The sequence below is a fragment of the Chamaea fasciata genome, unplaced genomic scaffold, assembly GCF_029207755.1.
Source record: "Chamaea fasciata isolate MVZ Bird 193981 ecotype frontalis unplaced genomic scaffold, bChaFas1.0.hap1 SCAF_19, whole genome shotgun sequence".
In the NCBI taxonomy this organism is placed as follows: domain Eukaryota; kingdom Metazoa; phylum Chordata; class Aves; order Passeriformes; family Sylviidae; genus Chamaea; species Chamaea fasciata.
This window is the reverse complement of record NW_027094104.1, coordinates 1,856,108-1,878,541: the sequence shown is the minus strand read 5'-3', so window position 1 is coordinate 1,878,541 and position 22,434 is coordinate 1,856,108. Positions and strand designations below refer to the sequence as shown.

The 22,434-nt window shown below is 47.0% G+C and overlaps 1 protein-coding gene across 2 annotated transcripts in view; it reads right to left on the bottom strand.

The window, feature by feature from the left end:
* The window catches only part of RAB11FIP4 (RAB11 family interacting protein 4), a 117,970-nt gene that overhangs the window by 41,638 nt on the left and 53,898 nt on the right, over positions 1-22,434 (bottom strand). The window contains exon 1 of one of the 2 annotated variants that reach the window (XM_066200847.1): positions 8,750-8,766. The exons of the other annotated variant lie outside the window; for it this stretch is intronic. The gene's annotated coding sequence lies outside the window, so the exon portion shown is untranslated. Of the gene's footprint in view, positions 1-8,749; positions 8,767-22,434 lie in introns of those variants that run through there. 2 annotated transcript variants of the gene reach the window in all.

Below are 22,434 nucleotides of genomic sequence, written 5' to 3'. Positions count from 1 at the left end.
CATCTTAAGTGGCTATCCAAAACCACCATTATTAATCATTCACCTGGTACATGATCTCTCGATTTTATCCAAGTCCTTGATGTACTGATAAGGGGTGGCTGGAGTCCTGATCATGCCAGTGTAAGGCCAGATCACTCGTACCCAGCTCTGATCACAATATTCCTCAGCCACTGCTCAATACAGTGATGTTACAGTGAGAATTTTATCATGATTTATAAACCTCAGTAAGTAAAACTTCTTAAACAAATTTCAGAAAAATGCTGCTAACGTTTTAAAGTCAGCAAAAAATCTTTCCCAAGGCAGGAATTTTCAAAAACTTACCCTGAACATACATTGCCTGAGCCAGACACTTTAACAGATGGACTTGGAGAGCTTTTTTAATATTGCCTATTAATAAGTGCGAATGTTCACAATGACAAATGCAATGTATTTTTAGTCTGTACTGGGACAGTAGCCTGAATATGCAGGCACACGATCAGCACTTTTTGTCAAACTTTCCTCTTTGACACTAAGCCCACCTGTGACCCTGAATAGGCAGGCACAGAGTCATGAGCTCTTTCCAGCCTCACCTTCCTGTTTCACAGTCAGGTCTGCAAACACTCACACTGCTCTGACTGCCTGCCAGGTGTGTCTGTGCTTCCACCTGGTCTTATTTCTCTCCCAGCACTCACAAATGTTCTTATAACTGGGATTACTCAGTGCCTGTAGCTCAGTTAACCTGGCATTATCCAGTGTAAATCAACTCAGCATCAGGCTTTGCTGCTGAAATGAATGGATTAACTCATGATACAGTTAAGTAGGAGGACCACGCTCCGTACTAGAAACATCACAGATGCAAATGTCTTTCAAAAAGTCAATTCTTTGGTTGTTATTTTTCAGAGTATACACTGGGCAGCAGTGAGGAGGGAAGGGGTGGCTGTGAGCCATCTGTCCTCAGCAGCACATGTACAGGGTCCCAGTCACCTTCTGCCCTTACAGCGTCTTTGATTCCCAGCTCAGCACCTGGGGCACAGCTACACCAACACCTCCAAAATCCCAGCACCCTGAACCACCCTTGCCATGCTGTGAACCCTGGCTGCAAGCAATGCAAATATTTTGAATCTGATTCCTGTGGCCTTTTCCCTGGGTGACACACAGAGTCTTAATGGCTCCCCAAAGTACACTGTACTAAAGATAAACTGTGATAAGTTTGACAAATGCCAGCTGACGTCGAATGGACCCATTGTGTGCGTTTAACTGGAAGCAGTCAGAAATTCACGTCTCGAGTCTGTGATTTCTTCTGGGATCATTGCAATGATTTCTACATAGCACGGATTTATTTCAATAGAGGATAATTTTTAGATAGAGAACACCAGGAAGGACATGAGGAATCCTGGGGTTATTTCAGGGGGAGCCTGCACAGGTGGCACAGTGCTGCTCACCTGCAGTGCTGCTGTTTCCGTGAACAAACAGCTCCACTCATTTCCCAAAATCGCCCAGGAGAAGCTTTTCTCACTCAGCCTTTTGGAGGTGCTGTCGGGTGCTACAGAGCAGCCACGGAACAAGGAAGAAAGTTCCAGGGCAACGCAGCTTGCATACCATCAGGGTAATTTCCTAACACCTGCATGAAAAGAAAGAGCGGCTGCTGCCATTTCACTGCAAAGAAACCTGACAGAGAGAGGCTGTGCCTTTAAAGGTGGTCAGACACCTACTTCCCACCCTTTAACTGCTTCTGTTGCATATTCGTGTGATGAAAGCTCAAAGAAACACAGGCTTTGCTGAACAGCAGGAATTCAGCCTAGGTGGTCTGCAGCCCTAAAACTACTCTCAAGTGACTTCTTCAAGCTCAGATAAGTAAAGTGATAAAGTCAGGACTTGGATGCTTCTTTCTCCATTGTTGCAATGCCACCCCCAGGACTCAGAACCCTGCTAGGATGGATGCTGCACAGGACTACAATTACCCTCATCCTGGAAACAATTTCCTCAAATATACGGCCCCACTCCTTCCCTCCTCCCTGAGCAATGGGCAAGGCTGGGGTGAGAGTATTTCACGATTAATTTTCTGCTGTGGCAGAGAGGATGCATTTCCTTCTACATCTGTGCTTTTGTTCACTGGTGCTCAGAGAAATGACTGAGCCCTGGGCAGCGACCTGGAGCGACAGGGGTGCTCTGGCTCCCCAGCACACAGGAGAGCTATTTGTAAGGCTGCCTCACTGGATCGATTGCCTCTCCTTCCCAAGCCATGCTGCCATTTTATCATTAAATCACTATTAGTATCAAAAGTGCAAGTCTCCCCAAGCCCTGAATGAAGTCCATCACAGAGCTCCCCAGCTGAAATCAATATTCCAGCTGCTGCTCCTGGGAAAAGCAATGTGGTTTTTTGACATCCAACAATGCTAAAAGAAGCTGGCCACCAGATAAAGGCAGCCCACAATGACCCAGGGAGCACCAGCACTTTTGCTCAAGCCTGCTCTAAAAGCTACTGACATCAGGAGCAAACCTTTATTTCGATAAAGACACATTTGGCATTAGCCCTCAACCCCCTCATTCAGTTACACTCACTGGTGTTGGGTCCCAGCCACACTGCATGAACATCCCTGTAGCTTTAATGTCCCTGATAGGTGCTGTTGTGCCCTGCCTGGTGACAGCGTTGATCACATGAGCGCCTCCAGGCAGGCCAAGGCTTTCCAAGGCCAGAAGACAAGCTGGAAACTTCTGGTGCCCTTCATCCATCAAGCTTAAAGGGGGACTGGAAGTGTGTCCTACCAGACTGCTCTGCACCTACAACCTCCCCAACGCTGCTAGCCCCTCCCTGTCAGGAATAATTTCTATCTTCCAAGCTCACAGAGAATAAATGCTGCATTTTGGCGCTTTCATGCACTTGGAAGTAGGAACTGACACGAAGTAAATGCTTCAGATGCATGGCTGAGTGGCAGCTCTGCCAGGAGAGTTTGCATTTGTACCTGTCCTGCAGACACAACTGCTCTGCCTGGAAACACCATGGACACTGCAGGAGTGATTTAAAGCTTCATGCAAGTCTTGGGGGAAAAGTGCTCTTCACCCCAGAGGCAAACCTGCCCTCCTTCTCTTCCATCCCCTTTGCAGAGCTGGCTTTGACCAGACTTCCATATCCATCTTCCAGATCTTCTCCCATGTTTTAATTGCTTCTGGTTTACATCTGGCTGACCAAAGCTCAAGAGAAAAAAGTTCAAAGGCTTTCTCAAATCACAGTATAACAGTAGGTGGTCCCCCCTATGGCAATCACACATCTTACAATTAGGAAAAAGGAAAATGAAGGAAATAATTGCAGTGTCTGCACAGGGCCCCTGCTGTCAGTTATCCCTGATGGAAAGTGTCTGCTCCCTGTTTCCCTCCTGGTGGCTCAGCCCCAGGCAGGCAGCGGCCGCACTGACAGCCCAGGGATGGGCCAGCATCATCAGTCACTCCTATCTGGTGTCCAGCATGACTGAAGATTGCCTTCAGCTGCCTGCGCACAGACATTTAATGACACTCCAAAACCTCAGGATATTCAAGGCATTCACAGGGATGTGACACAGCTCCTCCAGGAGCCCACACCACAGCACCACAAACGGTGGGCACAGGCACCTAGGAGAGAGGCTGAGAAGAGCCACAGCCTCCACGGGAGCCTGGCGCCCCATCTCCTGTGTTGAGATGTGAGCACCAATTCACTCCCCAGCTGCAGTTTGCTCGCCTACTCAGGCTGCCTGCGTGGCTGGAGCTAAAGATACTCCAGCCGGAGCCATCAGCCTTTCAGTCACCTGAGCACGCCCTGAGCTGTGTGACCAACGCACCCCTCAGTCCCTCCTGCAAACAGCAACTGCCTTTCTCCACCCCGGACTCAGAGGAATGCACAAGACCCGGGGGGTTGTCCTTTGAGGCTGCAGACACCGCAGGGACTCACCTGGGAGCACCTCAAAGGCTACACAGGCTCCTCTCAAGACAGTTATTGGATTATTGCTTCTGGCTCAAAGCTTTGTGCTTTAGGCTCTGCCAGACGGGTTTAATCAGCTGCTAATGCGACACTTCCTTCTATAAAGACCTGAGATCTACTTCCCTGGCAGCATGCCTTTTCCTCTAGGAGGTCAGCCTGCATCCCTGATTTCTTGTGTGATGGGACAGGGAGAGGAAGAAAAAAACCTAAAATTATCATGGCACTAATTTCCACGTACACCTGACAGGACACCCTGCTCAAAAAAGGGTATCTCAAGGAGCTCTTGAGGTTGGCTTATTTCAGCTTCAGACAGCAGGAGAGGCTGAGCTCAAAACTCCTGATTTACTCCAAATTCCCACTGGGTTTAAGTGCTTGAGGTGATTAAGGAAGGAGAAGTGAATCTTAAAAGAAATCAGAGGTGACACAACAAACTCTGGATGCAAATTTGAGCAGAAATGCACTGCAAAAGAGACGTTTTCTACTAGTCCAGGAAGTTTACTGAATAACCTACCTCAGGAGATCTCTGGAGACAGGAGTGGGGCTCAGATCTGGGATATCCTAACTGCCCTGAAAGCTGCTCTCCAATTCTCACTTCCTTAACTTTACATGTAGATCTCTTGTCTCCCTCATCCAGTTCCCATCTTTCAGCATCTCTCCACTCTTTTGCTAAGCCACATTTAGCAAGCAATGTCAAAAAAAAATGTCACAGGAAAAAGGCCAGCCAAGGTGGTCCCTCCACTGCCATATGTGACCTTCACTTTGAAAAGCGTTACAAAACATCCTGAGCGAAATATTCACTCAGGCTAAAAACTTGGACACCACCATTTCACCTGGAAGCACTGGTACCTCCTCCTCCAGGAGGAGCTGGAAGCACCTCCTGCCCCTCTTTTTATCCTGCAGACAACAGGATGAAAATTTCTGGACAGTCTCTTAGGCTGCATGTGACCAGGCAAAGCCAGTCTTATTATTTCCAGCATGCAAACTCTGCTGTAACTGCTAGCTATAAAAAAGCTTTAGTTGGGCATGAATGAAAGGCAATGACTAAAACATTGTATGAAATTGATTTAATAAGGTTCAATGATTGAAACAGGAAAGATTTTCCTTGACCAATTGTTACAGGCCAGATTCAGCCTTCTGTGACCAGCTCTGCTGTCAGGCTAATTGAAATTTGCACAGTAAAGGGGCAACAGCCTTTGCTCTCAATTAACTCTGAAGAAAAGTAGGAATCTTTTCAGTCCTTCTGAATTATCAGCCCTTCTTTCATCTGTTTGGATTGGGTTTTTTTTTTTTTTCTGTGTATTTATACAGCCATTAAGAATATTTGGGGATACCATAATTTACAACCATAATTTAGGACCGTGTATTAAACTGCTTCAAAAGCTAGGATTAGAGAACAGGAAAAAAAATGGCATTTTATTTTGAGAAAGGAGGCAGCAACTGGCTACAAATACCCACTGTAAGGGCTGCATCTACTCCCCAGCTCATCCTGCCACAGACTTCTGGCTGCAGATTGGTTTGGATGTATTGAGTGGTTCCTAGATTTTGGTTACAGACAGAAAAAATCCAATTCTGCCACTCTTGATTATACTGACCAGCACATCCTTTGGAATTACTCCTCATGGCTTAACTGAATTTTGTTTGCGAGGAAAAACAGCACCTCGTGGTAAACCAGTCCTTGAATCTGGATACAACAAAATCTGGGGCCAACCACACTTTGGATTAGGTCTGTTTCATATCAGCTAGAGGCTCCCAGGTATGTCTCGACACGCTGCTGACCCCTGCTCGGCCTGAAAGCACGATGTACGTGTGTGTTGTTACCCAGATGGGGATCCCAACATCTCGAGCAAGCAGGAGGCATTGTTTGGGCTCCAGGGAGGAGCAGCCACTGAAGCTGCAGGCGGCTTTATGGGAGAATCTCCTTCTCAGGAAAATATCCTTATTAATAAAACAGTAGGGAAAGCAGAAAAGCAGATTTATCTCAGAGTAAAAGGCTTCCTTGGGAGTTCCCCGAGGAGTCAGTAGCAGCTTGCTATGGAACTAACAGGGCTATTACTGCCGCAGCCATGTGAATGAGAAATATTTCTGTGTTAGGAGCAGTTAATAGAGGCACAAAGCAGGAAAGCTGGGCAAGCAGAACCAGCGCCTTGAGTAACAAAACCCACAGCTACTGGAAAACCTCCTGAAAGGTTCTGAGTATGAAACAATCCATGACCTAATTAAGAGGCACTGTTACTGGAGAACAGAGGAAGGAACAGAAAGAAGGCAGGGGGAAGATTAAGGCGAGAGAGACAGAGAGTCCTTAATACTGAGGAGATGAGTCCAAGCTGGGGCTGACCAAGCCTGACGCTTTATTTAACACACACAAACACTCCGTGAGGGAGGAGGGAGGCACAGATAAAGGGAGACTTGCTCCATGCTCATGGAAAGTCTCCTCATGGAGCACATTTTATACACTGAGATGAATGAGGGAAACAGACAGGAAACACCACAGAATGTTGAGATTTGGAATTACCTAACATCCATCCTGGTTTCTGCTACTAAAATACCACATTTTTCTCCAAGGGGAAGAAATGGGTTAGGAATCCCTAAGCAGCCTTGTAGGAAACAAGTATTACAGTGAACTGGGCCACAACACGATAAGGATGTGATCTATTCTGCATCATTCCCACGACGATTCTCCATCAGCCATGGCAGAAGCACAGCTCACAGGCAGACTGGCACCTCCGAGCCTGGCAGAGCACAGATCATACGCACAGGGTTACATGGGTGACACTAAGCAGCTCTCCGCGGGAACAGCAATGCCAAAGCTACACTAAACCCTTGAGGCCTCCACACAAGGCTGCAGGGGAGTCATCAGAAATATCCACTGGGATACTGCTGTGGAGTGCATGGCCTTTTCCAAGGCAGGAGGAAAACCCAAACCGCCTAATCAATAGCAGACTACACCCACGGAGCTCCCCACACACCACCCGAACCACCCTCTGTCCAAAGGACACTCCTCTCACTCACCAGGGCTGTCAGATTCTTTCTGAAACAACGACAGGCCAGACTATTAATTAAAGTGCAGAGTCCCAGTGCTGACTTCAGTGAGCTCTGCTTATTTAAAAGGCAAGGTTCTGGTATCTCCCATGTGATACTGGAAGGGGAGAAGAGCAGGGTCAGCCAAATCCTTGTCACCTCTCAAGAGGTCCCTGGCTCTGTCACAGCTGGCTTCCCGCAGACACTGCTGTGAGCGGTTCTGGGCCAAGGAGAGCTGATGAGGTGCAGCAGCCTCATCTGGCTGCCAGTCAAGTATGACAGCCCTCACTTGGACTACACATTCACCCCAACAGGGAACTAAAGCTACAGGGATTTGGCCTGAGCATCAGATGAGTGAAGTCTTTGAACTAAGTTCCTTTAAACTCACAGTTCTCGCACAGAAAGCATTTGTACAACTGCCTGATCAAAAAGCATCGATACATTGAGTCGTGACTCCCCTTCCTCTCACTGCAGTGTTCACTATTCCCAAAGGATCAGATCTGAATCCTTCACTCACTCTACTCTGTGACTAATCTGCTTCATCCCCACACCAGGAGCTGCTGAGAAGTGCTGCTGTCTCAGGCTGGGTGGCACACAGGGCCCTGTCCCCGGCTGAAGGACAAGCAGACACACTCAGCTCCCCGGCAGCAGCCCGAGTCACCACCCAGCACGGATGGGAGCTGTGTTCTCAGGATGCAGCTTTGGGCAGCTGAGCTGTGACAGAACTGCTCACGAGGAGCTGTTCACTGCCCTGGCCTTTCCCTAGAGAACACAGGTACCGCTGCAGGGAGCTGGGCCAGCTCAGCTCTGCTGGGCCGGTGAGTCCCCCAGCTCTACCCCGACATGTACCTCATGGGCATGTGCTTCTTCACAGGATGTTCCACCGCCTGTGCACACCTCTGCCCCGAGACGCTTCAAGCCTGGGCAGACATCCCTGCAGCGGCTGCTGTTTGCATCCAAGGCGTGGGGAGAGGTTGCCATGAGCACCGAAGCAGCCAGTCGTGCCCACACACCCCGGTGCAGCCCACGCAGGCACATCACATGCCGGGGAGAAAGGCTCCGTGTGGGCTCACTTCAAGTGCTCAGGGAGATCAGCTCCCTCCCCGAGGCCACACTCCGGCTGTGACAGAGGCCAGAGATGGATGGAGACACCTCTATCCCAAACCAGCCATACCGCCACAATCATCCTCTCCTTTGACCCGCGATAAGGCTCCAGGTTTTCCACAATCACTTCTTACCCCGCTAAAAGCAAACACAAACCCTTCAGAACGCAGAAAAGCTCAGCGGGAACAAAACCTCGCAGTACATCCCAGTTCTGCCTAAGAAAATAGACACCTTAGGAAACAGGGAACAGCTCGGTTTTTCCCTTCAAGCCTGCCTCATCACAGCCTCTGCCTTCGGTGCCCCAGGAGCGGGCGCGGCTCCCTGTGCACTGCAGGGCTCCTGTTGCATCAGCCGCGCCGGGGGAGATGTGCAGAGCCACGGGGCCGCCCCTGCTCTGCCGTGGGTACCGCCGCACACGCAGTGAACGCCACGGCCCGCCCTGAGAGGAACAAGCGGACAAAGGGGCAAGGGCCAGGCTCTGCTTGCCCAGCCTCGAAGGTTTTCTAAGACCCGGCTCCTTCGGTCCCACAGCACTCCGTTAATGGCTAATAAAGCAGCTTCGCACTAATTGAAAGCAGGCTTTTGTATGTTTTAACTGCGCGGTTTAGCCTGGTTTACATCCCCGAACTACAGCGCGCTTAACAAAGATGACTTCGGAGGGAAGAAAACATTCCTTAATTTAAAAAATGTACTTACTGAGAGTGACTGTGAAAGTCTCTACGGGAACCGCAGTGTCTCTAAAGCCCGTCCCGGCAGCAGCAAAGTTTTCTCTCTTGCCTTGCACAAGCGGGAAGTGAAGCCAGACCTGGGACGCGCTCTGTGTGTGCGCTGATGTGGGCTCTCAACTGTGTATCGTTGCCAAGACACCCGGGGCAGACTCCAAAGCTTCCAGACCTCGCCCTGGCCAAGGCATTCCTAATCAAACGCTCCTTTCAGCACGGCCACGGGCACCACACAGGGCTGCAAAGAGCATCGTTTCCTTTCATTCAGGTGAACTTCCATTAAGTGCTCTCATCAGTTTGAAATATTGCTTATTAATGAAACATTTTCTATCTGGAATTGGAACCGACGTTAAAAACTATGTTAGGGGGTTTTTTTTAAATAAATAAACTTTCTGCCTCACCCCCTGCTTTGAGCTGCTCCGAGATGACAGAAACAAAGGCAGGAATGAAGTCTGCTCCCAGGTTTGATGCTGAAATCTGCACTGGAGGCAGTTATTTCTGAACAACTGTAAGAATCTGCTATGCCAAAATTTCATGATCGGCAGGTAAACAATTCTTGAGGGAAACACAGGGAATTCATAAAATCAACTCCTGCAGCAACACACGTTTAAACCTTTTCATCATGGCAACAGGTCCTGGATAGTCGGCTCTCACTGTGCCAAGGTTTTTCTCAAATATATCACAGTCCAAAATAGAAGATGTGTTAAGTTTCAGAGAGCAAGAAATAGGCAGATGAGAGGAAAACAGAATTCTCAAGTGCAGCAGAAGCCAAACTTGTCTATCTGGAAAAATACGACCTCTCAAATCAGTACTACAGGTGTCATTTTGGGCTCAAACACTTTTAAATTTGTTGTCCCTTCATTGTGTTAATTGTGTTAATGGCTTTTCCATATCTTAGTGGTGGTTAAGAAGGAAAAGGTTCACAGAGCTCATGGAAGCCTGTGCAAAACCAGAAGAAGTGAACAGACATTTAAGAATCCCATTTGCCAGTGCTACAGCTGATCCTAAACGCACTCCAGCTTCCTTGTTCAACATTTACCTGTGTTTCTACAGGTAAGCTGACTGCAGTAAGAATGTTTACATTATGGAAGTTAAATCAAAGCATTTTAAAACTACCATATGGCTGATCTGACATGTTTTTGTTTTTTCCCTATTGCTCACAAACAGTCGTGAAGATTACTTCTTGAATTAGGGTAGGCAACATTTTTCATTATCTTCCAATTTTTAATGGTATAGAAAACACACTTCCTGCCACTTTCTATAATTTAATCATAAACTAGACCAACTTCTAAAATTCAGATTTCTGCAACAATGGAAATTCATGAATGATGAATTTTGCTGATATGTGTTGCTCAAAGAGGGAAGGATCAAACATTCCCAGTAGTTAAGTTTTCAGGGAGGACATACTTTAGTCCTCTTCTTTCCTCCTACAGTTACCATTATGGGTGTGTGAGTAACTTACAATGAACTCCTTGTACAAGACCACGTGTAGTATGGCTGGAGTAAACCAGTTAAATGTCCCCTCCCAGCAGGACCTCAGGTCCTGACTTCAAATAATAGGGTTGTATAGGAGAGTTGGAAGCTAAAGGAGACCATGAGGTCACGAAAGAACCACGGGAAGGTAATCCTGGTTTTGCATCTGAGTTTTTACACTTCACTGTACTCCCAGACACATTCTGGAAGAATAAACTGCTCTTCTGCCACTGCGGAAGAACACTCCTGGCACTGCATTTGCACTGAGCTGTGGAGTGTTCTGCCTCTAACCAGCTTCATCACTCAGCCCAGAAGAGATTAAGCGTGAATAGTTCTGCCAGGAAGATGATCATCTGTTAACAGAACTAGTTCTGGACACCCCAGGGAATGAGGCACCTGGGACAGCTCAGCTCTTTACACACAGATGCTGAAGGCACATCACTCTCAAGCAGGAAAGGCTCAGTTTCTAGGTCAAATCCCTGCACAGTTGGGCCTGATGTCCATAAAATTTAGGAACACAGAGCCAAGGGCTACAGGGCCGAGGGTGGACAGCCCTCCAGCAGAGTTAGGATGTCCTGGGATGTGAACTGAGAGGGAAGGGCTCCACACTGCACGGCAAAGACTGGCAAATACTGCACTTAAATAAACCAAGCATGTTTAAAAATGTATCTCTCCTAGTCACAATTTCCATTAATTTTTCAGAAGGTCTAAGAAGGTCTAATTCTGAAAAGGTAAATTAACTCCTTATCTGTTCACACTTGAAGCTTTTTAAAAAGCAGGCCTGAAGACTGGAATAAATTCACCAGGCAGCAATATCTTGACCTTACATAGGAATATTTGCTTAATAAAACTACGGTTTTATCAGACTGTTTCCTTCTGTTTCCTTTCTGGTGGGTAATGGAAGCTACACCCACCACTTCACTTTGACGTGTGTAACCCAGAAAAGCCTCAGCTCGCTGTAAAAACGCCAAGTGATATGTTTCTTTGTTAGAAGATGCCTCGGGGCTCTTGTCGCATTCTTCTAAACACGTCAGGAAAAACGAAATGCATTGTTAACAGCTAGTAGAAAAGCACTACACATTAGTCATTCTTCTCCTGAATGGAAAAGAACAATTTCTCATGAAATATCGTTCCCATTATATTCCTAGATTGCTTTGCTGGGTAGCTGCCCCGTCTTTCACAAGCCTCGGGCTGAAAATAGGGATTCTGAAAGAGAAATTTTGATACTCCTGAAAAGAATTAAAGGAAAATGCGAAAGGTCTCACTAGATGAATTTTGTAAAGACTGGTGCCAATCAGTTTCCTGAAGTGTCCTTAAAGAGTAAACAAATAAAAATCAAATCAAAATGAAAAACTGAAGCTTCTACTCTTGAAAGACATCAAAATGAGAAACTCTGAAAATTCACACATAATATCCTTTTTCCTGAGCCAAAATGTTGTCAACACCAGCATTTTATGGACACTTCAACTTCGAGAGAAAACAGCCTCACCATGGCATTTGGCACCATCCAGCACCTCAGCCAGAAATCCCAGCACAAAAGGAGAAGTTGCAAGACAGGCAGGGAAGAGGGAGCCGCCGCTGGAGGAGCGGGGTGCGGTGCCCGTGTGCCCGGGGCTCCGCAGCGCCCTGCGCCGGCTGGCTGCCCGCTCCCGGCACGGCAGGGCGGCCGCGGCACCGCTGGCCCCAGCCCGGGGCTCCCTCTGCCATCAGCTACTCCCGCCTGGCCGGGGCTGCCGGCCCTAGAGCGGCTTTTGTGGCCCGGCATTGTCCGGGAGAAAGGCTTCAGCTGCTCCTCAATGCCTGTCAGAGCACACCAGGGCAAAACCGCGGCTATTTATCCGCCCTCTTATTTCCAGTTCGCACTCCTTCCGAGCAGGGCGCGCAAAGACACGGATAAATGGCAATTAAATCAACCACAATGGGTTGTGTTAACTGCTGGTAACTAAGAAGGCACCTTGATCCCTCTCTGCATCTCAGATATTCACCACACGACACCGAGGCCTCCGCGCACAAAGACTTTTCAATTTCGGATTAAACGCGTTGCATTGGAAATAGCCCTGGTAAGCCCCAGCAGCAGATTACAGCTGGGAAAGAGGGACAAATGGATGGCTGAGGGAAGTCACCGGGGATAAGCGTTTGCACTGGCGGAAGGGGTGCAACCAAACTCACTAAAAGAACTTTTTCCACCTTCCCATGTTTCTGGCACCTGCAAATTGCCTGGAGGAGAGAGAAATTCTGTGGACTGGCTGTTTTAACAAAGCCTGATTCTACTTGCTGGAGTTCCGATTCTTTAGGATCAAAATCTGAATTAAAAAAAAAAAAAAAATCCCATCCCTTGGGAGACAACCAAAGCCTGCACCAGTAAGAATGAGGCTAAGGCCCAGCATAAGTGGGGAAGGCAGACCAGGGGGCAGGGTGTGAGCTCTCCCCAAGGCACATGTTGGAAGTTGCAGTTTTTCACAGGAAGACTTTACTGGCTTCCAGTTTGCATGATTGCTTCCAAAAGCATGGCTTCCCACTTTCAGGATTTTCCTGCAGAAATTTTTGCAAGTTGCTCTCCAGATGATTCACATTTAGTCTTAGAGACTATTTTTAGCCGCTTTTATTTCAGCACATGTTCTTGGAGAGCCCCGGCTATTTACGTGGTGGACATTTCCCTCCTCTTGGCTCCTCTGGGGAGAAGCTCCAGGAGGCAGCTTTTGGGAGCAGAGCCTGCACATCATTCCTCCTTTTGTGCGCTCCACACAGCAAAGCCAGAGCGCTCCTGACGTTAAGCGTAGTTTCTATCACCATGAAGACAGATAATGGAAAGCAAACAAGCCAAGGAAAATCAAACACACTCCAGCTCCTCAGAATGTTTGCAAGGCCATTCTCAGGTTGGTTTGGGCAAAGGTCTGATGATCTGGACACTGAAGGCATAATCCTGCAGCAAATACAGAGGCAGTTGCGTACAACTGAGCAATAAAAAACATGAGAAAATTGCTGCAATATGTCTGGGATAAATGTGACACCAAGGCATGAAGTCACCTCCTTGTTAGGGTCACAAAGCTTGGAAAAAATGGGAGATATTAAATTATCAGTGGGTCCACGGCCAACATCAAGGTAGTGCACATACGCTGTTCGAGCTGGACACTGATGTGTTAGGGATTAGTTTTATAGCATTGACACAGATCTTATGGGATATAGCTAGCAATAACCCAAATCACACACACCTAAATCATGTTTCCAGCCCAAGAGGCAGCTCTGCAAGTGGGAAACTGCCTGGTATCAGCTTTCCCTGATTTCTTTCACAAATGGGAATAGTGCTGAAGTATGAAATCATTTTTACACTGGTACAGTCCCATGGATGACGGTCTGTCTTGCTTTAATGAAACCCATAAAAAAGGCTATTTTTATGAAACTCAAAAGATTAATGTTGTAAAGGTTCTGCTGCTCTTCCAAGTGTGGTTACAATTTTTGAATGAGTCTAAATTTTGGGCTGGATAGAATTTGGATTCAGGCATGCACACACACAGTCAGGACACATTGCAAACATTGGGAATCCCAACTCAACCAGAAGGGAATGAGCTGGAGGCAGAGGCGAAAAGCAATTTCAAGGTATACATGTTAAGCAATTGTAATTTTTCTCTTTGCTGTCTTCCCTGGCTTACAAGTAAATCTCTACCATGGAGACATTCAGCACACTCTAATATACAAGCCATCTTTTAAGAGCATCCTGTATATTGATCCCCAAAGTGTGGCTCAAGCTCATTATCTTCTAATCTGCTAGGTTAGGAAGAGCTCCTGGGGAGCCAACATATGGATGTACTCTGAGCACATTATCAGCTGCAGGACAGCAGCTCAGCCCATTGCACTGAGCACTGGAGCTGGGCACACTCTTTCCTTGTGGCCAATATGGCAATAATTAGGGCTGCTCTGTGGTTCAGTAGACTAAAAGATTTGACCGACCAAATTTATCCCAGGAGTAACTCAAAGAAGGTGGAGGAGTTACACCAGGAGTCATGGCCCACTGTGGTCCTCTCCTTGAAACTCCTGCTTGAAAATATTAGTTATTTGCACACTGAAGTCTGGGCTACTAAACAGTAATTAGACAGCAACAGGGGAAAGAATTACCTGATTAATTAGTGAGATGATTAATTAGTAAGCTGTCAAGATATGATTATCCTGGATCTAGGGAATACACTGCATTTTTTCCTTGCTCCTGACAAGATGACCATGGCAACATAAAGCACTTCTGCCCTAAATCCCTCAATGAACAGCTCAAGAGCACAGACAGTAGCGCTCAGTACCCAGGGCTTTAATGAAGGAGGAATACGCAGGGCAGACTGTCACAGCTCAGTCCTGCCACATTAGGTCAGAAACAGACAAGGAAACAGCTTCACAAAGACACCTGCACCATCAGTGCACCACTCCTGACATCAAGTGTGCAACCTCACTGCAGGAGAGAAGCATTTCTGACTGCCTCTCTTTGGCAGAGTAGGCGCCACACTTCAAGACCATCAGCTCCGAATTTTAGCACTGCAAACTTTTTTCAGCCTTGTAAATTTTGTCAATGCCTGTAGGGACTGGAGGATAAACAGCACATGCACCTGTGGCTCCTGAGACACCAGGGAAAGGCAGGAAGGCTGATGGGATTGGGAAAAGCAAGATTTTCAAAACTGGCTGCTTCTAGCAAAACACAGCCCGACCTAATCAGTTGAACATGCCTTTTGTACAAGGGTGCAGCAAACTTATAATGCCACCCTTGTGCAGTTTTGTAGATTTGACACCTACCAATCTCCCTAGACCAGCAGCTTCATAAACTAGTGCAGGTAAAGACAGACATGTGCCTTCAGCACCATGCAGAGCTTTGATCCTTTCCCTGGCTGAGACAAGGGAGCTTTGCTCTGCCTTTCATTTGGGCAAGCTCTGCAGACAGAGGAACAAGGAAAAGCACTCTGGAAAATTATTAGCCTTTGAAATTCAGTATCAAATTCCACCTACATGCACAGAAGTACTGCTGTTATAGATGCTCAGACAGAAAAGCTGGCCCAGCAGAGAGGGCACCAGCTAATACGCAGCTACCTGTTCCCACTCGATGATGGACATCCTTTGTGACCTCAGTGGTATGCAGGCACCTGGCTTATCTGGAAACCAATCTGACTCTGCCACTAACCTGGGCCTTATCCCTGAACAGCTCAATTTATCTTCAGACTTGGATGAATAACAATTTTCTACCTCCCAGACAAGCTGCAACAGGGATTCATTAGAGCCTGTGAAGCACTTTGATAGTATAATAATGGAATAAGTATTGTAAATAGTTTTTATGCTAATTCCCTCATCTACATAACTCTGGCCCCAGCCTTGAGGAATTCAGCTGATACATGGTATGTGGAATAAATCTCTCAGAAGTTACGAGCCTCTGTACCAAGCATGCACATCATTTCCACATGTCTCCACCCGTGGAGGGCCACCCCACACTTGTCCCTGCAGGATAAGGGAAAGCAGCTGTTGTCAGATGATAGTGAGCCCCAGTGCACTGGGAACTGTGCTGCTTCCCACAGCTTCGGCACCAGCCTTAGGGGGAAACAAGAAGGATGGCAACCCCTTTAAAATCCCCTAATGGCTAAGGCCATGCCCACCCAGCTCTTTGGGATGGATGTGTGTGGGCAGCTTTCCCTGGCTGGTCCATTGTTCCAGCTGGGGTCTTCCCACTCCTCTAAGTAAATGCCATTAGCACATCTCATATTCCAACCCTCCTGCCGGGCCAGCTCCTGGCAAATCCTTAATTCCAGATAAACCAAAGCAGGAAGGCACTTCAGAACCAGCCCCTTCAAAGCATGAGGAATGAAGTCCCTGTGCATACTGGTGACACAAGGCCTCCCAGCCACCACCTCCCTGGGAACCCTCAGCACTGCAACCAGGGTGCTGAGCACACTCTGCTGAACTTTGCCTCTGTGTCACCCCTTAGCTAGACAGCTCCCAATTAACAACCTTGTGTGGGCCCAACCAACTCTGGACAATATTTTCAAATGTGACCACTGTGAAAGGAAAAAAAAAAAATAGGTCAAGGGGATTATGCAGGGTGACTAATGATTGCTGCATGCTGGGCTGAGATATGAAGTCTGGCTGTGTTTTCAAAGGTGCATAATCATACGTCCTTGTCTGACCTGTGGTGCTGTTGACACTTTTTCTGAGTTGGTGCCTTCTCACAAATCCCCATTAGGCTGGAAGCTTGAACGCCCACCATGAACGGGAGCCGAGTGGAAGGACTATCAAACTTTGCAGAACTCCCATTTAAGTTTCACTTCATTTCCTAAAAGCCAGGCAGCAGAGGTCATTACTTAACTGTCAAGCCCTTTTGGAGTTGTTGGCTGAGGGATGTGGTTGCTGTTCTCAGACTTGGGGCAGGACATGTTAATTCCATGACAGTTCTCTGGAGCCGGACAAGAGATTAACAGGAGGGGGCTACTCTGCTCAGTAGAGCTGGCAACTACAGTCAGGTGAATGTGCCCTACCACCCAGCTTGCCATCCAGAAAGTCAGAAATTATAGTTTTCTCCTTATTTTACTGCTAGGGAGGACAGCATTGTATATGGAGGGCACGGTTCAGCTGCCCTTCCCAAGAATCACAGGAGGTTTGTGGCAACAGGAAAATGAATTCAGCTGTTTTCTCTCCTGGTTCTGTGTTTAGCATCAGAGTCCCTACAAATATACCCTTCATTAACAGGGAAGTCAGAATTCATTTTTCTTGGCTGACAAATGTTCATCAGCCAAGCATTTGTATCAACTTCTCCATCCTGGTCACAGAAATACGCCCCTTTCTAGCCACAGAAATTGGAAGAGAAAGCAACTCAGCTATAGCTCAGCCAAACCTACAGCTCCCCACAGGAACTCTGGGGCAACAAGTGCTGCAGCAGCCTGAGAGAACGGCAGAAAGCAGCCTTTTGTTTCTATTATGGTCCCTCTACAGGCACTAAGACTATAAATATCACCAGAGTGAAGTTTCTTCGACAAACACAAGCATACCAGGATAAACATAACCTCTGGTTCAGCTTCACTACGAAGAGGAACTGGGAGACATTTGGTGTCAGACAGCAAGGCCTTGCAGATGGGCTGTTGGCAGCCTGGCAAGAACAGGGTGTGATGATGCCAGACTGGGTGATGCTGGGCTGAGTCTGGAGCAGGGAACAGCAGGTGCAGATCTACTCTGGGAGGCAAGACACCTTCAGTTCATACAACATTTATTTCAGGATGCCTCAGGGAAAACTCCCAGCTTCAGCTGAAATGTACAGCTGCCCAATAAAGCTCATGAGTGTGGGCAAGGCTGTAACAATGTTAGCACCATCCAGACCTTTCAGACTGATTTGCACCTTTTGGGTGATGTTTGCATTTATACAAGGCATGAGGAAGGGCAGCACCTAGGCACATGTCCTAGCTGCCTATAGATTAGACCGGTTTTAATTCCCAGGTGATTCTACACTGGCCAAAGGACAGAAAATCCTTGCTGTAGCAAGAGCAGAGCTCTGTGACTGAGGAATGGCCCAGGCAAGGCCTTTCAATGGGGTCCCACTGAGGCATTGCTAAGCCCAGGCTTGTAGAAGGCTTGAGCTCCTGACTCCTGAGGTACAGTACTGAATGCAACAGAGGATCCACTTCTGCCCCATTGTTAGGTCTCTGAAATCACAGGCTGAGAAGAATAATTTTCTACAAATCCCCCGATTTAAATCAACCCCAAAGTGACAAGAATACTTTTTTTGTTTTTAAAGAAAAGCCGGCTGGAGCTAACGGTCTGATTGTTCTATAAATCAATTTCTTTCCCAAGTGTAAAATATCCACTTGCTCATTCTGTGTCTTTCATCCTAATTAAATAGTGAAGTAATCAGCAGTATTGGCAATGGCCTGGTGCTGCACAGATACCTCTGAATATACAATATTAGAGGAAAATGAAGCTAATGAAGAAGATTCCCACTCAGCATCTGCATCATGACCTGCAGCGCAGGCTGGAAACATCCACTGAAAACCAAGACTCTCCATGACTGCAGGGTGAGTGCAGCCAAGGGCCTGCAGTGCCCCACGTTCTGTAAAGAACAGGTCATGGAAGGGGCTAAGTATGACCTTTCTTTACCATTTCAACAGGGAGCAAAATATCTCCAGTTACCTTTCACATTCTATTTCCATAATCTGCCCGAATTCAAACACTGAACTACTCTTAAACACTGACCCCTGCCCTTGACACTCACCTCGCCCTTCTAATTAATCACGTTCACTACAGAAGTGTTTGGATGCCATGAGAAAGGAGGTCCTGTGAGCAGTGAGTTGTCAGCACTGGGGAAACTCTGAGACCCCCTGAGTCATCTGAGAGGCAGTTACAGACGGTGAAATCCCTCAGGAAGCGGCAAGGAGTGTGGTCCATGTGGTTCTTGTTAGCCAAGGGCTCTCGTGGAAGTGTCAGGAGTGCCAAGGCAGCCCCAGCCTCCTGGAAAGTGGGATGTGGGGCCTGCCCAAGCAGGGTTACACGTGCCAGCCCCAGGGAGCCATGCTAACAGAGGTAAGAGGGCATGTCTAACACAGTCTGAACTCCTGGGAGCTTATTCAGGAGAGTCCTTCCTCTCCTGGCTATCAGCTCCCCCACAGGACAGAAGACATTGCACAGGAAGGTGAGTCCATGCACAATCAAGTATCTAAGTCAAATTAAGTAAGACCATTTCATTCACTCCTACTAGTGCTGGTTTCTTCCCTTTCCAATGTTTTCCTTCTAAAGTGAAGTGATCCGTCCTCCCAGGAGAGAGGCAAAGAAACACATGACAGGCGCTACAAAAATACAGTCAAGAGAGACCATCTCTTCCTGTGGAGGTTTTTGATCTAGTAACACTACAGACAAGCTGAAGGAAAAGCATGTCCCCCAACAGTACAGCAAGTAATGGCCTGGCTCTAAGCTAGGAAACGTCTGACAATTTTGTTTACGGGGGAAAATTAGTGACCTTCAATAACTGGAGAGAAAATGCTCCAGAACTTTCCCCAGCCCTAGGACCTTGCCTCATGAAGCACATGGGGCAGTGTTATTCAGTGCATCTCACTGCTAAAACTTTTCTTTGTAAACCAGCAGGGTATCAATCATCTTGGCAGGGCACCTTCTGCAATATCTGAGCACAGACGCTTTCTCCTTTGATTTGAGAACCACAACACGACACAGGATGTCTCCTGACGGCCGTGTTTTGTCAGGGTGCAGTAATCTGAGAAGGCTTCCTCAGAGTTTCTTTATAGAAAGGAATTGTACTAGAGAACAGTCGAACTCTGAATTTCCTGCACAAAACTCCCTTTTATAATTCCCCATAATATCTCACCATTGGCTTGGCAGTGAGACAAGAAGAAACATTTAAGTGCAGTTTCAAAACACAGTGGAAAGAGAAAGCTGGTGGTTTACTCTGCCACTTTGACTGACAGCTTCCCAGGTGACAAACCTGTGGCAGCTCCCACAGCCAGATAACCCTACAAAGTGTGATTCATAGTGGGATGGTTGTTGATCCTTGTGCTGAACAGTTCAGAGGAAAACAAATATCTGTGAAAGGCAATATTTATCTATTAGTCTCATAAAATACTCTGCATTACTGATTTCCATAAAAATCAGATCTCAGAGGTGCAGCGAAATACTGACTTCATTCATTATTCAGGTCTCCTCACTTTTCCACAATAATAACTAGTCTGTGAAATATTCTGAGGAGTGACAAGCCATTTTAAATTCTGAAACTCTGAAAACCCAAAGAGAACCCTGTTGAAGGTGAAGCTGTAAGAGTTGGAAGGAGGGATATATATGGGTAAAGCTCCTACCGTAACAGTCTCAAAAGCTGACAAGGTGGGAAAAAAAAAAAAACCCAACCAGCTCAGCAGGAACACAAGTTTGTTTCTCTCATGTTCTTAAGTTCATTTTTATCATCTAAGAATCTGACCAACAGTTCTTTATGGTTCTTCAATACCCCTCTCCATTCTGGACAGGTTCCCGCCTTCCATGCACAGACTAAGGCATGATAGTGCCTTAGGGCATTGTAACCTTATGGTCCATCTCCTGATGAAAGACACACGCCCCAGTTACCCACAAAGATGTTCCCCAATGGCATCAGCCTTCAAGGACATAATAAGTAAGAACTCATTGAAGCAACAAACACCAATAATGTTTCCAACATGCATATGGCAGTAATAAATGCAGAACAGTCACAGAGCTAGGAAACGTCCTGTGGAGAATATACAAAAATACCCGAGGTTCTGTCTGTTGCTCTGCCACCAAAACAGGACAAACATCCTCTCTGCTGGTTGAATGAAGAAGGTGGCAGCACAGTCAAGTACGTTGAGAAGTTCCCCCCATTTTAAATGAGGTCAGGCTTTGTTAGAGTGCTATAAATACATTTCTACCATGGGCAAGACAACTTACCCAAGTATTGCACTGTTCTATACAAATGGGTAGCCAAAACTGTATGATGTATTTACACCATATTTTATAAAAGTGTATTTGCTGTACCTATCAAACGGTGCAGAGCCTGCAAACTTTCTCTCCTCCAGTCATTATCCTGCTTGGCTCTACATGGTGCTGCACAAACACACACTGAGAAAGCCTTTTCTCCACACAATTTGTGGGGTGACCAGAGACTGATGCCCAAAGGTAACAAATGAGCTGGATTCACACCAGGGCTGTCTCCTCACCCACTCTCAGACTCCACGGCTCAGGACAAATCAAAACCTCTTGCAAATTCAAACAGTTTGTTATCACAGTCTTATTTACACAGGCTGCCACAAGCTCCAAGGAATCACCCTTTTGATATGCCTTTTCTACTTTGTGCGTTCCCTTTCCAAAGCCTTCCTAGCCCTGGTGGTTCAGGCTGAGCCACCAGATTCACCCTGTCAGCCCAAAACGCTCATCAGCATTTGCGTCAGCTCTGTATCAACACTGCCATATTATTATTATTCCAACTTAAACTTCCTAGCAGCTTATCAAAACCGAGTTCCAAAACAAGCCTGGGATCCCGGGGACACATCCACCCAAACAGGCTGCTCTGTCTCATGGCCTGTTCCCCAGCTGATGCTGGAGTCAGCTGGGCATTCACAGCAACAGCCTGGGTAAAAAGGTGAGCCAAACAGCAAATTTGGCAAATTAAATCCTAATTAACAAGGCCTCTCAGGGGCCGAATTAATCTTGCCTAGATTTCCGTAAACTCAGAAAATGTAACAATTGACAGCTTCTTTCCTATTTCTGATCTGTAGCTGTTGGAGCAAGGACAGTTTCACTCCACTTTAACCAGGGCTGAAACTGGTTTAGGCTCTGCAAGGAAAGAAATGATCTCTCTGTTCCACTGAGCATGAGATGAACCTCAGCAGCCTCTTGCTGGCACACAGTCGCTCAACAGAAGCTGCATTTCTCTGCATCCCCATCCTAGACAGGGCCTCCGTGTTCCTAGCTGAAAGAAGGTCAAATAGCCCATATCTCTTCTTAATTTTTAATCGCAATTTCATGCTGTTATTTCAGCTGCTGGAGGCACTGTGGCACAAATCCCTCAGGAGTAATTCCTAGATACTCTCTTGTAGGCTGGCCTACTTTTTCTTCCTGTTCAGTCACAAATTGCTTCTCTGAGCCCAGATGTGTGACAGTGCTGGCAAAGCCTGCCTGCACCCAAAGGCATTCTACACTGCAGCATATTAAAAAAAAAAAAAAAAAAATCACATTTTGATTCTTCTCCAGTTTCTAAAAAGAGACAGGATAATCAAGATCTCATTTCAGCTCCATGAGCCCAGCTGAGTAGGATGGTTTAATTTTAAACCGTTCTGTTGTCCCTGATGCAGGACATCACCATGGTCCCCCTGTGGCACTTCTGTGACACTTTGCCGTGTCAGAGTCCCACAGCAGGGCCAGGTCACAGCCCTGCCAGGAAAACCTGGGGGGACACCTGAGTGAGCAGGACAAAGACCACATGGCTCTGTGGGGACTTTGGATGTGGCAAGAGCTGGGACTGACGTGAAAGACAAAGGACACAGGAAAGGTGTCCTGGAGCTTTCATAACTGGGAAAAGAATCGGGCAATTTCATGAACTGTCTGGGTCACTTCGGTGGCAATTCTTGAGGCTACTGAAATCCTGCATTTGAACCCTGAAATAATGTCTCAGCATAGCAACAGCTGTGTGACAGAAATGACTCCTGCAAGATTTCACCGATGGAAGGA